At 38.3% G+C, this 12823-nt stretch overlaps 1 pseudogene across 1 annotated transcript; it reads right to left on the reverse strand.

The window, feature by feature from the left end:
* Positions 1–11664: 11664 nt before the first annotated feature.
* LOC113889125 lies at positions 11665–12149 on the reverse strand (annotated as a pseudogene). The gene has a single exon (XR_003510153.1). The product of XR_003510153.1 is annotated as an ATP synthase subunit g, mitochondrial pseudogene (transcript).
* Between the last annotated feature and the right edge of the window lie 674 nt (positions 12150–12823).

Here is a 12823-nt window from a genome sequence, read left to right on the forward strand (position 1 = left end):
TGCTGTCTAGGTTGGTCATAACTTTCCTTCCAAGGAGTAAGCATCTTTTAATTTCATGGCTGCAATCATCATCTGCAGTGATTTTGGAGCCCCAAAAAATAAAGTCAGCCACTGTTTCCACTGTTTCCCCATCTCTTTCCAATGAAGTGATGGGACCAGATACCATGATCTTAGTTTTCTGAATGTTGAGCTTTAAGCCAACTTTTTCCACTCTCCTCTTTCACTTTCATCAAGAGGCTCTTTAGTTCCTCTTCACTTTCTGCCATAAGGGTGGTGTCATCTGCATATCTGAGGTTATTGGTATTTCTCCTGGCAATCTTGATTCCAGCTTGTGCTTCCTCCAGTCCAGTGTTTCTCATGATGTACTCTGCATAGAAGTTAATTAAGCAGGATGACACTCTACAGCCTTGACGTACTCCTTTTCCTATTTGGAACCAGTCTGTTGTTCCATGTCCAGTTCTAACTGTTGCTTCTTGACCTGCATACAGATTTCTCAAGAGGCAGATCAGGTGGTCTGGTATTCCCATCTCTTGAAGAATTTTCCACAGTTTATTGTGATCCACACAGTCAAAGGCTTTTGGGCATAGTCAATAAAGCAGAAATAGATGTTTTTCTGGAACTCTTTTGCTTTTTCAATGATCCAGCGGATGTTGGCAATTTGATCTCTGGTTCCTCTGTCTTTTTTAAAACCAGCTTGAACATCTGGAAGTTCACAGTTCACGTATTGCTGAAGCCTGGCTTGGAGAATTTTAAGCATTATTTTGCTAGCATGTGAGATTAACACAATTGTGCAGTAGTTTGAGCATTCTTTGGCATTGCCTTTCTCTGGGACTGGAATGAAAAGTGACCTTTTCCAGTCCTGTGGCCACTGCTGAGCTTTCCAAAGGACATGGGTTTGGGTGGACTCTGAAAGTTGGTGATGGACAGGGAGGCCTGGTGTGCTGCGGTTCATGGGGTTGCAAAGAGTCAGACACTACTAAGCGACTGAACTGAACTGAACTGAAGAGAAACTAAAGAGCCTCTTGATGACAGTGAAACAGGAGAGTGAAAAAGCTGGCTTAAAACTCTACATTCAAAAACTAAGATCATGGCATCCAGTCCCACCACTTCATGGCAAATAGAAGGTGAAAAAGTGGAAACAGTGACAGATTTTATTTTCTTGGGCTCCAAAATCACTGCAGCCATGAAATTAAAAGATGCTTGCTCCTTGGAAGGAATGCTATGGCAAACCTGATAGTGTATTAAAAAGTAGAGACATCACTTTCCTGACAAAGGTCTGTATAGTCAAAACTATGATCTTTCCAGTAGTCATGTACAGATGTGAGAGTTGGACCATAAACAATGCTGAGCGCCAAAGAATTGATGCTTTGCAAACTGTGGTGCTGGAGAAGATTCTTGAGAGTCCCTCGGACAGCCAGGAGATCAAACCAATCAATCCTGAAGGAAATCAACCCTGAATATTCATTGGCAGGACTGATGCTGAAGCTGAAACTCCAATACTTCGGCCACCTGATCCAAAGAACTGAGTCATTGGAAAACATCCTGATGCTGGGAAAGATTAAGGGCAAAAAGAGAAAGGGACGAAAGAGAATGAGATGGTTGTATAGCATCACTGACTCTATCATGAGTTTGAGTAAACTCATGGACAGGGACATGAGTTTGAGCAAACTCTGGGAGATAGTGAAGGACAAGGAAGCCTGGCGTGCTGCAGTCCATGGGGTCGCAAAGAATCGGACACATCTTAGTAACTAAAAAACAACCATCTTCATTTATTATTTGGGTACAAGTTCTGGATAACTTGCTACAGTGTCTTCATCAGCACTTGCTGCTTCGCCTTGCACTTTTATGTTATAGAGATGGCTTCATTCCTTAAACATCATGAAACTACCTCTGCTAGCTTTGAACTTTTCTTCTGCAGCTTCCTCATCACTCTCAGCCTTTGTAGAATTGAAGAGAGTTATGACATTGCTGTGGATTAGGCTTCAGCTTAAAGGAATGTCGTGGCTGGTTTAATCTTCCATCCAGACCACTAAAACTTTCTCCATATCAGCAATATCACTTTATCATTTGTGTGTTTACTAGAGAAGCACCTCTAATTTCCTACAAGAACTTTTCCTTTGCGTTCACAACCCTTGGCACATGAGGCCTAGTTTTTGACCTATCTCAGCTTTCAGCATACCTTCTTCCTCACTATGTTTAATCATTTCTAACTTTTGATTTAAAGTTAGAGTAATGAGACTCTTCCTTTTACTTGAGCACTTAGAAGTCATCATAGGGTTACTCAGTGACCTAATTTCAATATAGTTGTCTGAAAGAATCTGGAGGCCCAAGGAGAGGCAGAGAGATGGGAACCAGCGAGTCAGTGGAACAGTCAGAACACATACAATATTTCGTTCGCATTTTATATGAGTATGGGTTGGTTCGTGGTACCCCAAAACAATTACAATAATAACATCAGAAATCAATGATCCAGGTCACTATAACAAATACAATAATAATGAAAAAGTTTGAAATATTACTAGAATTACAAAAATGTGACACAGAGACACAAACTGAGCTAACTGCTGTTGGAAAAAAATGATGCCAATAGATTTGCTCAATGTAGGGTTGCCACAAAACTTCAATTTGTAAAAAACTCAGTATCTACAAAGTGTAACAAAGCAAAGTGCAATGAAATGAGGTATGCTTGTAGTTACATTTCAGAGCATACATGGGACATAAATAAACCATTGAATAAAATACGCCTTTTAAAAATAGGAAATATTTATCTCTTTTTGATGTTCATAGTACTAGTTGCATTATTTTCTACGTAAAATGTTCACTAATTAAATTTTTCTTCAGATTTTTAATGTTTAATAGAAACATTTTATTTATTAAATTTATTTATTTTAATAGGAGATAATTGCTTTACAATACTGTGTTGGTTTCTGTGTTGTGTTCTGTGTTGTGTCACATACAATACCGTGTTGTGTATGTTGCCATACATCAACATGACTCAGCCATGGGTATATATATGTCCCCTCCCTCTTTAACTAACAGAAGTATCAATAGAACAGTATGTATTCATGGAAAAACAAAATTTTCAGAAACAATAAGCTTATAAAATTAGTTTAAAAACATTTAGGTAAATTATTAACAACATAGAGAGAGGTGTGTAATTAAAAACTTCCTATCCTATTGAAACAAAGAGAAAAGTTACAATGGGCTTGGAATGATTCTGTTTCATTATCTTTCCTAGTAAATATTTATTTTAAAAGAAAATAACTTAGTTAAGAGAGGAGATTTTATCAAGAGGATCAATTTGCCCTGGGCAAAGTCTGTTTTTTAGTTTAACAAATACAACTTTATAAAAAACTGTATTTTTCACAGATTATGATAGCTATTTTACTGCTAAGTCACTTCAGTCGTTTCCGACTCTGGGCAACCCCATAGATGGAAGCCCACCAGGCTCCCCTTTCCCTGGGATTCTCCAGGCAAGAACACTGGAGTGGGTTGCCATTTCCTTCTCCAATGCATGAAAGTGAAAAGTGAAAGGGAAATCGCTCAGTCGTGTCCGACTCTTAGCAACCCCATGGACTGCAGCCTACCAGGCTCCTCCGTCCATGGGATTTTCCAGGCAAGAGTACTGGAGTGGGATGCCATTGCCAAAAACCTTAATTGAATAAATGAATTTGCATCTCCTCTGCTTTAGCCATAAACTGATCTTAGTAAATCTTCATATGTCTAAAATCTTAACAGGAAAAACATCAATTCCTAAGAAGTACATCTATCAGTTAAAGAATTTTTAAGTTTTCACATTTTTATACTTACAATATATGTAATTTGAATCATGAATAATGCGTTGCTTAAAACTGACTTAATTGAAAAAATAATAGATTGCTTCACAAGAAAAACCTTTTAGTTTTCATTATAGTATCTACTAAAAAAGATTTTTTATGGTAGTGCTTTTTTGAGCCAAAATTCTCTGAGTTTATTGGAACCTGGAAAAATGAAAAGAATATATTTGACTAATAACACAAAATAAGGGTTCTTGATTCTTTCATAAGAATTTATCCTTTAACTTTTGAATACAGGGAGGATTTAACACTGTGAAGTCTACTCATGGATTTATATAGCTTTATCAATATGTTATTTACATTTGTAATTTAACAAATTACATATGTAATTTACATAACATCATATTCATTCTTTTAAATTACTGTATACTTAAGTGGATTTTAAAATATTCACAGAGTGTGTAGCAAGTACCATCACTTAATCCCAGAGTATTTTTGTCACCCCAAAATGATCACCCTATATCTGTAAGCATAACACCTAATTCCCTCCTCCCCATCCCTGACAACTGCAAAGCAACTTCCTGTTTCTATGGATATGTCTATTCTAGACATTTCGTATAAATCTAATCAGATCATCCATACAGTTCTAAGTGAAAAAAGTGATTAATACCATGTTAGATATTTTTCACAGCATAAGATAGAAAGAGAAAATAGATTAAATATTTAGAAAATTCATAAATATGAAAGTAATATTTTATATATTCTATAGGGATATAGAAATATTTTTGTGTCTATGTCCATAATCTGACATAATTTTCATAATTATGTAATCATAGAGTTTTCAACAAAAGTATAATTCCCTGAATACACCTTTATTAGAATTTATTTCAAGTGGCCTGAATTTACATACAATCTATTGCTTCAAAAAATAAAGTAGCTTATCAATAAGTTCTTTATTTAAAAAAAGTTTAATTTTTAAAATATAACAGTAAACAGCACTGTGGAATGACTTATCACATCACATATCAAGTCCAACTACGGTCCAAAATTACCTTGTCATTCTTTAGGAATCAAATTACTGTGTAATCTACTTAATTAAATTTTTTATTTTCAAGGGGAAAATGTTTTTTACAGTTTGACTGTCATAGTAATAACAATTGTCTTATTCACCTTGCAAAATTAATTTACTGTTAGTGAAATCCAGGGATCTCAAAAAAGAATATCTTATTATTTTTTTATATCTAAAACTAATATTATTTAATAGTTTAATAATAAAGTTACCAACAAAATTAACATTCATATTTAATCTAGACAGCTGCTGTTGCTAAGTCACTTCAGTCGTGTCCGACTCTGTGCAACCCCATAGACGGCAGCCCACCAGACTCCGCCATCCCTGGGATTCTCCAGGCAAGAACACTGGAGTGGGTTGCCATTGCCTTCTCCAATGCATGAAAGTGAAAAGTGAAAGTGAAGTCGCTCAGTCTTGTCCAACTCTTTGTGACCCCATGGACTGCACCCTACCAGGATCCTCCATCCATGGGATTTTCCAGGCAAGAGTACTGGAGTGGATTGCCATTGCCTTCTCCGATTTAGACAGCACAAAATACATTTTTCTTATTTTAGAGAGAACAAAATACTCACAGTTCAATGATATTACTAGAGATTGTTCTTTTCCTAACAGAATGAATACAGATTTAGCAATGACTTTAACTTTCCATCTGGAGCAACTGAGCCGTTTCCCTATTTATTAAGGAGTGGAAAGAGGGGGCACTCTGCATAAACTTAAGCTATAGACACTCTGAAGAGCAATGCTTCATCTCTATCTTAGAGACGAACTTCCCACTCAGTCCTCTTCAGTCAAAGCAAGGGCAGTTACAAGCTCACACAAATCAAATAGCACCCAGATCATTAAGGACAGAAGCCTTTGAGACCTTCCAAGTCACATTCTGCCAGAGTTTCTTATTGTTTACTTAGTAAAAACTTTGTTTTCTTAATTGAATTTGACATTCTATTTTTATTTCAAAACATTGGGCCTCTACAAACAACTGAGTAATACATAAAGCAAAGGGGAAAAACCATTAAATTCTAACTCCACTAATATAGGTGCTGTAACAATTCAACTTGAAGTTTCATTGCTGCTGCTGCTAAGTCACTTCAGTCGTGTCCGACTCTGTGCGACCCCCAGACGGCAGCCCACCAGGCTCCTCCGTCCCTGGGAGTCTCCAGGCAAGAACACTGGAGTGGGTTGCTATTTCGGTTAAACCAATTAGTAGTGTGTAATAATAATTTATAGACTGCTGTAATGTTAGATGTGTACAAATCATCTAATCCAACTCTCTCATGTTTATGGCTAAGAAAAACTGCAACATAAACAGATACTATCCCTTTTTCAAGTTATCATGGATAATTAGTAGCAGAAATGAAACTCTGAAAATCCAAGCAGTTGAATAGGATTTATAAATAATTTCACTCAGTTCAGTTCAGTTCAGTTGCTCAGTTGTGTCTTTGACTCTTTGCGACCCCATGAATTGCAGCACACCAGGCCTCCCTGTCCATCACCATCTCCTGGAGTTCACTCAAACTCATGTCCATCAAGTCGGTGATGCCATCTAGCCATCTCATCCTCTATCGTCCCCTTTTCCTCCTGCCCCCAATCCCTCCCAGCATCAGAGTCTTTTCCAATGAGTCAACTCTTCAAATCAGGTGATCTCTTTATTGTCTCTTACATATATAAAGTCTGTTGGATACCAGACTCAGAGTCTCACTCCTTTAAGACATTTGTACAGAAGCAAATTTACAAAGTTTAAAAAGCAAAGACATTACTTTGCCAACAAAGGTTTGTCTAGTCAAGGCTAAGGTTTTTCCAGTGGTCATGTATGGATGTGAGAGTTGGACTATAAAGAAAGCTGAGTGCCGAAGAATTGATGCTTTTGAACTGTGGTGTTGGAGAAGACTCTTGAGAGTCTCTTGGACTGCCAGGAGATCCAACCAGTCCATTCTGAAAGAGATAAGCCCTGGGATTTCTTTGGAAGGAATGATGCTAAAGCTGAAACTCCAGTACTTTGGCCACCTCATGTGAAGAGTTGACTCATTGGAAAAGACCCTGATGCTGGGAGGGATTGGGGGCAGGAGAAGGGGAAGACAGAGGTTGAGATGGCTGGACGGCATCACTGACTTGATGCACATGAGTTTGGGTGAACTCTGGGAGTTGGTGATGGACAGGGAGGCCTGGTGTGCTGCAGTTCATGAGGTTGCAAAGAGTCGGACATGACTGAGCAACTGAACTGAACTGAACTGAAGTTTACAAATGTGTTCTACCACTGAACTCCATTCTCCTGGTCACACCGTTTCTGATCTCATGACTCACTGTATTTTTATCTGACTCTACACTTTTGTCTCAGTCCTGCCCAGTTCTACTTTCACATAAACATGGCTCAACTTCAGTATACATTCTCTATTTTTCCTGGCATCTGATCTTGTCCACCTCCGGTTTCTGAATTCAGACTATAATACTGATGATGAATTCTTCAAAAGTTTTCATCTATTATGGAGTAGAATTCCTGATAAAAATCTCCAAGTCATCTCACATAGAGTTTTGTTTACTTTTTAAAATGATAGGTCTGTATCTGAGAATTGTTAGTAGTGAACCAAAAAATAAGTCATTGCATTATAATTCATTTGTGTTGACTCTCAGATCAGATCAGTCGTTCAGTCGTGTCTGACTCTTTGCGACCCCATGAATCGCAGCACGCCAGGTCTCCATGTCCATCACCAACTCCCGGAGTTCACACAGACTCACGTCCATCGAGTCAGTGATGCCATCCAGCCATCTCATCCTCTGTCGTCCCCTTCTCCTCCTACCCCCAACCCCTCCCAGCATCAGAGTCTTTTCCAATGAGTCAACTCTTTGCATGAGGTGGCCAAAGTACTGGAGTTTCAGCTTTAGTATCATTCCTTCCAAAGAACTCCCAGGGCTGATCTCCTTCAGAATGGACTGGTTGGATCTCCTGGCAGTCCAAGGGACTCTTGAGAGTCTTCTCCAACACCACAGTTCAAAAGCATCAATTCTTCGGCGCTCAGCCTTCTTCACAGTCCAACTCTCACATCCATACATGACCACTGGAAAAACCATAGCCTTGACTAGATGGACCTTTGTGGGAAAGTAATGTCTCTGCTTTTGAATATGCTATCTAGGTTGGTCATAACTCTCCTTCCAAGGAGTAAGCGTCTTTTAATTTCATGGCTGCAGTCACCATCTGTAGTGATTTTGGAGCCCAGAAAAATAAAGTCTGACACTGTTTCCACTGTTTCCCCATCTATTTCCCATGAAGTGGTGGGACCAGATGCCATGATCTTCATTTTCTGAATGTTGAGCTTTACCAACTTTTTCACTCTCCTCTTTCACTTTCATCAAGAGGCTTTTGAGTTCCTCTTCACTTTCTGCCATAAGGGTGGTGTCATCTGCATATCTGAGGTTATGGATATTTCTCCCGGCAATCTTGATTCCAGCTTGTGCTTTGTCCAGCCCAGCGTTTCTCATGATGTACTCTGCATATAAGTTAAATAAGCAGGGTGACAATATACAGCCTTGACGTACTCCTTTTCCTATTTGGAACCAGTCTGTTGTTCCATGTCCAGTTCTCACTGTTGCTTCCTGACCTGCATACAGATTTCTCAAGAGGTAGATCAGGTGGTCTGGTATTCCCATCTCTTGAAGAATTTTCCACAGTTTATTGTGATCCACACAGTCAAAGGCTTTGGCATAGTCAATAAAGCAGAAATACATGTTTTTCTGGAACTCTCTTGCTTCTTCCATGATCCAGCGGATGTTGGCAATTTGATTTCTGGTTCCTCTGCCTTTTCTGAAACCAGCTTGAACATCTGGAAGTTCACGGTTCACATATTGCTGAAGCCTGGCTTGGAGAATTTTGAGCATTACTTTACTAGCATGTGAGATGAGTGCAATTGTGCGGTAGTTTGAGCATTCTTTGGCATTGCCTTTCTTTGGGATTGGAATGACAACTGACCTTTTCCAGTCGTGTGGCCACTGCTGAGTTTTCCAAATTTGTTGGCATATTGAGTGCAGCACTTTCACAGCATCATCTTTCACGATTTGGAATAGCTCAACTGGAATTCCATCACCTCCCCTAGCTTTGTTCGTAGTGATGCTTTCTAAGGCCCACTTGACTTCACATTCTAGGTTGTCTGGCTCTAGGTCACTGATCACACCATCGTGATTATCTGGGTCATGAAGATCTTTTTTGTACAGTTCTTCTGTGTATTCTTGCCATCTCCTCTTAATATCGTCTGCTTCTGTTAGGTCCATACCATTTCTGTCCTTTATCGAGCTCATCTTTGCATGAAATGTTCCTTTGGTATCTCTGATTTTCTTGAAGAGGTCCCTAATCTTTCCCATTCTGTTGTTTTCCTCTATTTCTTTGCATTGATCGCTGAAGAAGGTTTTCTTATCTCTTCTTGCTATTCTTTGGAACGCTGCTCCAAAAATAGGCTCCACATTATGTCTTAAAAGAAGTGATACTCTACTAGCAACCTTACATGAAAAAATAGCAAAACAACTACATGAAGCTGGAAATGATGGAGTTCCAGGTCAATTTTTACTATTTCACCTTAATATGTAAAACATTTTCCTCAAGAAATGATAGGATAAGTATGAAAAAAGGAAAGGGAAATATCAAAACAAACATATAAGTACTTGATTTTTTTTAAAGCATTGCTTAACTTCTAAGCTCCAGAACATTTGTTTCTTAAGAGAACACATTTTTTTTTAAGAACTTCAATTCTTTCACTATTAACATACAAATATCAGTGATAATTTATAAAATGTTTTTGCTTATATAATTCCCAATTTTAACTTCTACTTATAAGCAGAGTTATAAGTTTCTGTAATAAAAAAATACAATTTCAAATGCTCAATGATTCAAACTTTTTACTTATTCGTATCATCCTGACCACTCATACCCTCAATTCTACCTTGATTACATCTGAGATATTACAATTCATTGACAACCAGCTTCCTTGTTTAGTTTTACAAAAAAAAAAAAGATTTGGTAATTCCCTGGTGGTCCAGTGGTTAGAACTCAGCACTTTCACAGTGGTTCAGTTCAGTATAGTTGAGTTCAGTCGCTCAGTCGTGTCTGACTCTTTGCCACCCCATGAATCACAGCACACCAGGCCTCCCTGTCCATCACCAACTCCCAGAGTTCACTCAGACTCACGTCCATCGAGTCAGTGATGCCATCCAGCCATCTCATCCTCTGTCGTCCCCCTTCCCCTCCTGCCCCCAATCCCTCCCAGCATCAGAGTCTTTTCCAATGAGTCAACTTTTCGCATGAGGTGGCCAAAGTATTGGAGTTTCAGCTTCAGCATCAGTCCTTCCAATGAACACCAGGACTGATCTCCTTTAGGATGGACTGGTTGGATCTCCTTGCAGTCCAAGGGACTCTCGAGAGTCTTCTCCAACACCACAGTGCAAAAGCATCAAGGTGGACAGGTTTAAAAGCTGGTGGAGAACTAAGATCCTGCAAGCAGCGAGGCTGCAGCCAATAAAAAAAGGTTCGTCTGGAACTTCACAGCTACAAAATTTTTATATGTACTTCCCTGGTTTATAATAATAGTCTAGACTTACTGTGACATTAGCATAATGCTCATTCCAAGGTATTTAAAGATATATTGATATTTTTAAAATAAGGAAAGTAGAATGTATTTTTCAAATTTTACACAGGCTTCTGTCAACAGAGCATTCTATTCATGCTCATATGTTTCACTGATATCATTTAATAAGCACAAATGAGGAAATTTCTTGAAATTTATTCTTTTCATTGTGTCACTCAGTACACAGCTGGCCTCTATTTATAGATACATGCCATTAAAAATATATTAATGTTGCTATATTATCAATTTTAAAAAATCTAAAAAGTTACAAATCTAACCCACTTCTTTGCTGTGTAACTAGGAAGATCATTAGGGAAGGTTTTTTGAGAAAGTGACATCCAAAGCAACACCTAAAGGATGAGGAAAAGCTAGTCATAGGACAAGTTGAGGCATGAGTGTTTTAGGGGGAACAACACACAGTTAGTTGTGTGTTGGTTTGTGTAACATCTGAAGAAGGCCAGTGTGGTAAATGGTGACAGAAGACATGAACAGAACAAAATGAGACTGGAGAGAAATTAAAACCAGATTATAACAGCCTTAAGAGAGAAGTCTGAATTTTTTTTTTTATACCAATCACTTACATTTATTTCAGGACATAATATACTATTTAGACCCAAGGACAGTGCTAAATCATAACTCTGTTAAATACCTACAGGATATTTCATTTTTGCGAAGATAGGTCCTTAAAAACTGGACAGATTAATAATATAACAAATATCAAAATCAGATGAAAAATACGTTATTGCTCTCATTCACTCTGTCCTAATGTTAAAGATGTTACAAAGATATACAGATTATCATCATGCTGTTCTTTTGGGAGCCTATATTCAAGCTGATAATAAGGTGTTGTCAAAGGGATCTTTCTCTGATTTTTGCAAAGAAAAACAGCCCAAATTGTATTCTTAATGCTACGTGATTTAACTGTATCATGCTTGGCACATGGTATTATTTCGCCTACTGGAGCAAGTTCTCATTTTCTCAAAGCCTTCCCCCCAGCTTTTCTAGAAATAAAGCTTAAATATCATTTATTTCAAGCTTTCAGAATAAAGTTAACCTCATTTATACAGGTACCAGGTTGGTGTACTCATATATATCTTTTCCAATTGCAGGCTAAGCAAAGGCATGCATTTAGAACCGTACTAATATATTAAAGCGAAAGACTTAATGTCAAGAGAAACTGTGACCTTCCATGTAGTGTGTGATAGAGAAACACTGATTCTGACACATTGTCTTATTTTATTCAAATAGCAGTCTGCTCACACGTGGTCCAAGAACACTTGAATAATAAAGCAAATATAATCACATGTTAAAAATTGGTCTTCAAACATCATAGCCCATGATGCCACGCTTGCCTATGATCTCGCCAACATAAAACCACATCCACACCTCAGTGGCCACCAAACCATTCAGTAGAGCTTCCTTAACAGTGAGCTGTTTGAAGCTACCGGTTTTAGCACTGTTGATAATTTTTGTCAAGCTCTGAATTGCTGTAGGGATCTCAGCAGGGGTTGGAGGAACCAGCTCAACCTTGGCATAGTACCAAAACGTGGCCAATCGAGGCTTCGAGTAAGTCACAGCAGCGTTGACCAGCGCCGGGGCCTTTTCCTCGAGGTTACGGACAAACTGGGCCATGGTCCTAGGACGGAGAGCCCGTCACCCCGACTGGCCGGCTGAATGTCACCCGCCTGGAGAAGTCTGAATTTTATTCTGGGCATAATGAGAAATCACTAAAGGATTTTAAGCAGAAAAGACACCATCTAAAGTATATTTTTTGTTTTGTTTTCTTTTGATGTTTTGTTTTTAATTGACATTTTCATTGAGATCATTGTAGATTTACTTGCAGTTTTAAGAAATAATACAGATAGAGCATGTGCTTAATTTAGTTTCCCCCAGTGATAACAATTTGTAAAACTAGTATAATGTAGCTACCAATATATGGGCATTGACAAAAAACACCTTATTCAGAGCTCCCCAATTTTATCTATACTTATTTACACATATGAATTAAATTCTGTACAATTTTATCACTTGTAGGTTCACGAACCCATCACACAATCAAGATTCTGAATAATTCCAATATTAGGAATCCCTCAAGTCACCCTATTTTAACCACACCCACCTCCGTCTTCCATCTCCCCATTCTCAACTTCTGGCAACCACTAATTTGTCCCCGATTTCTAAAAATTTGTCTTTTCAAGATGTTATATAATTGATCATATATTGTGTAACCTTTTTTATTAATTTATTTTATTTTTGGTTGTGGTGGGCCTTTGTTGTTGCTCGCTCCAGCTTTCTTTAGTTGCAGTGAACGGGAGCTACCTGCTGGCTGCAGGGCATGAGTTTCTCATTGTGGTGGCTTCTCTTGTCTTGCAGCT

The sequence above is a fragment of the Bos indicus x Bos taurus genome, chromosome 3 (assembly GCF_003369695.1).
Source record: "Bos indicus x Bos taurus breed Angus x Brahman F1 hybrid chromosome 3, Bos_hybrid_MaternalHap_v2.0, whole genome shotgun sequence".
NCBI lineage: Eukaryota > Metazoa > Chordata > Mammalia > Artiodactyla > Bovidae > Bos > Bos indicus x Bos taurus.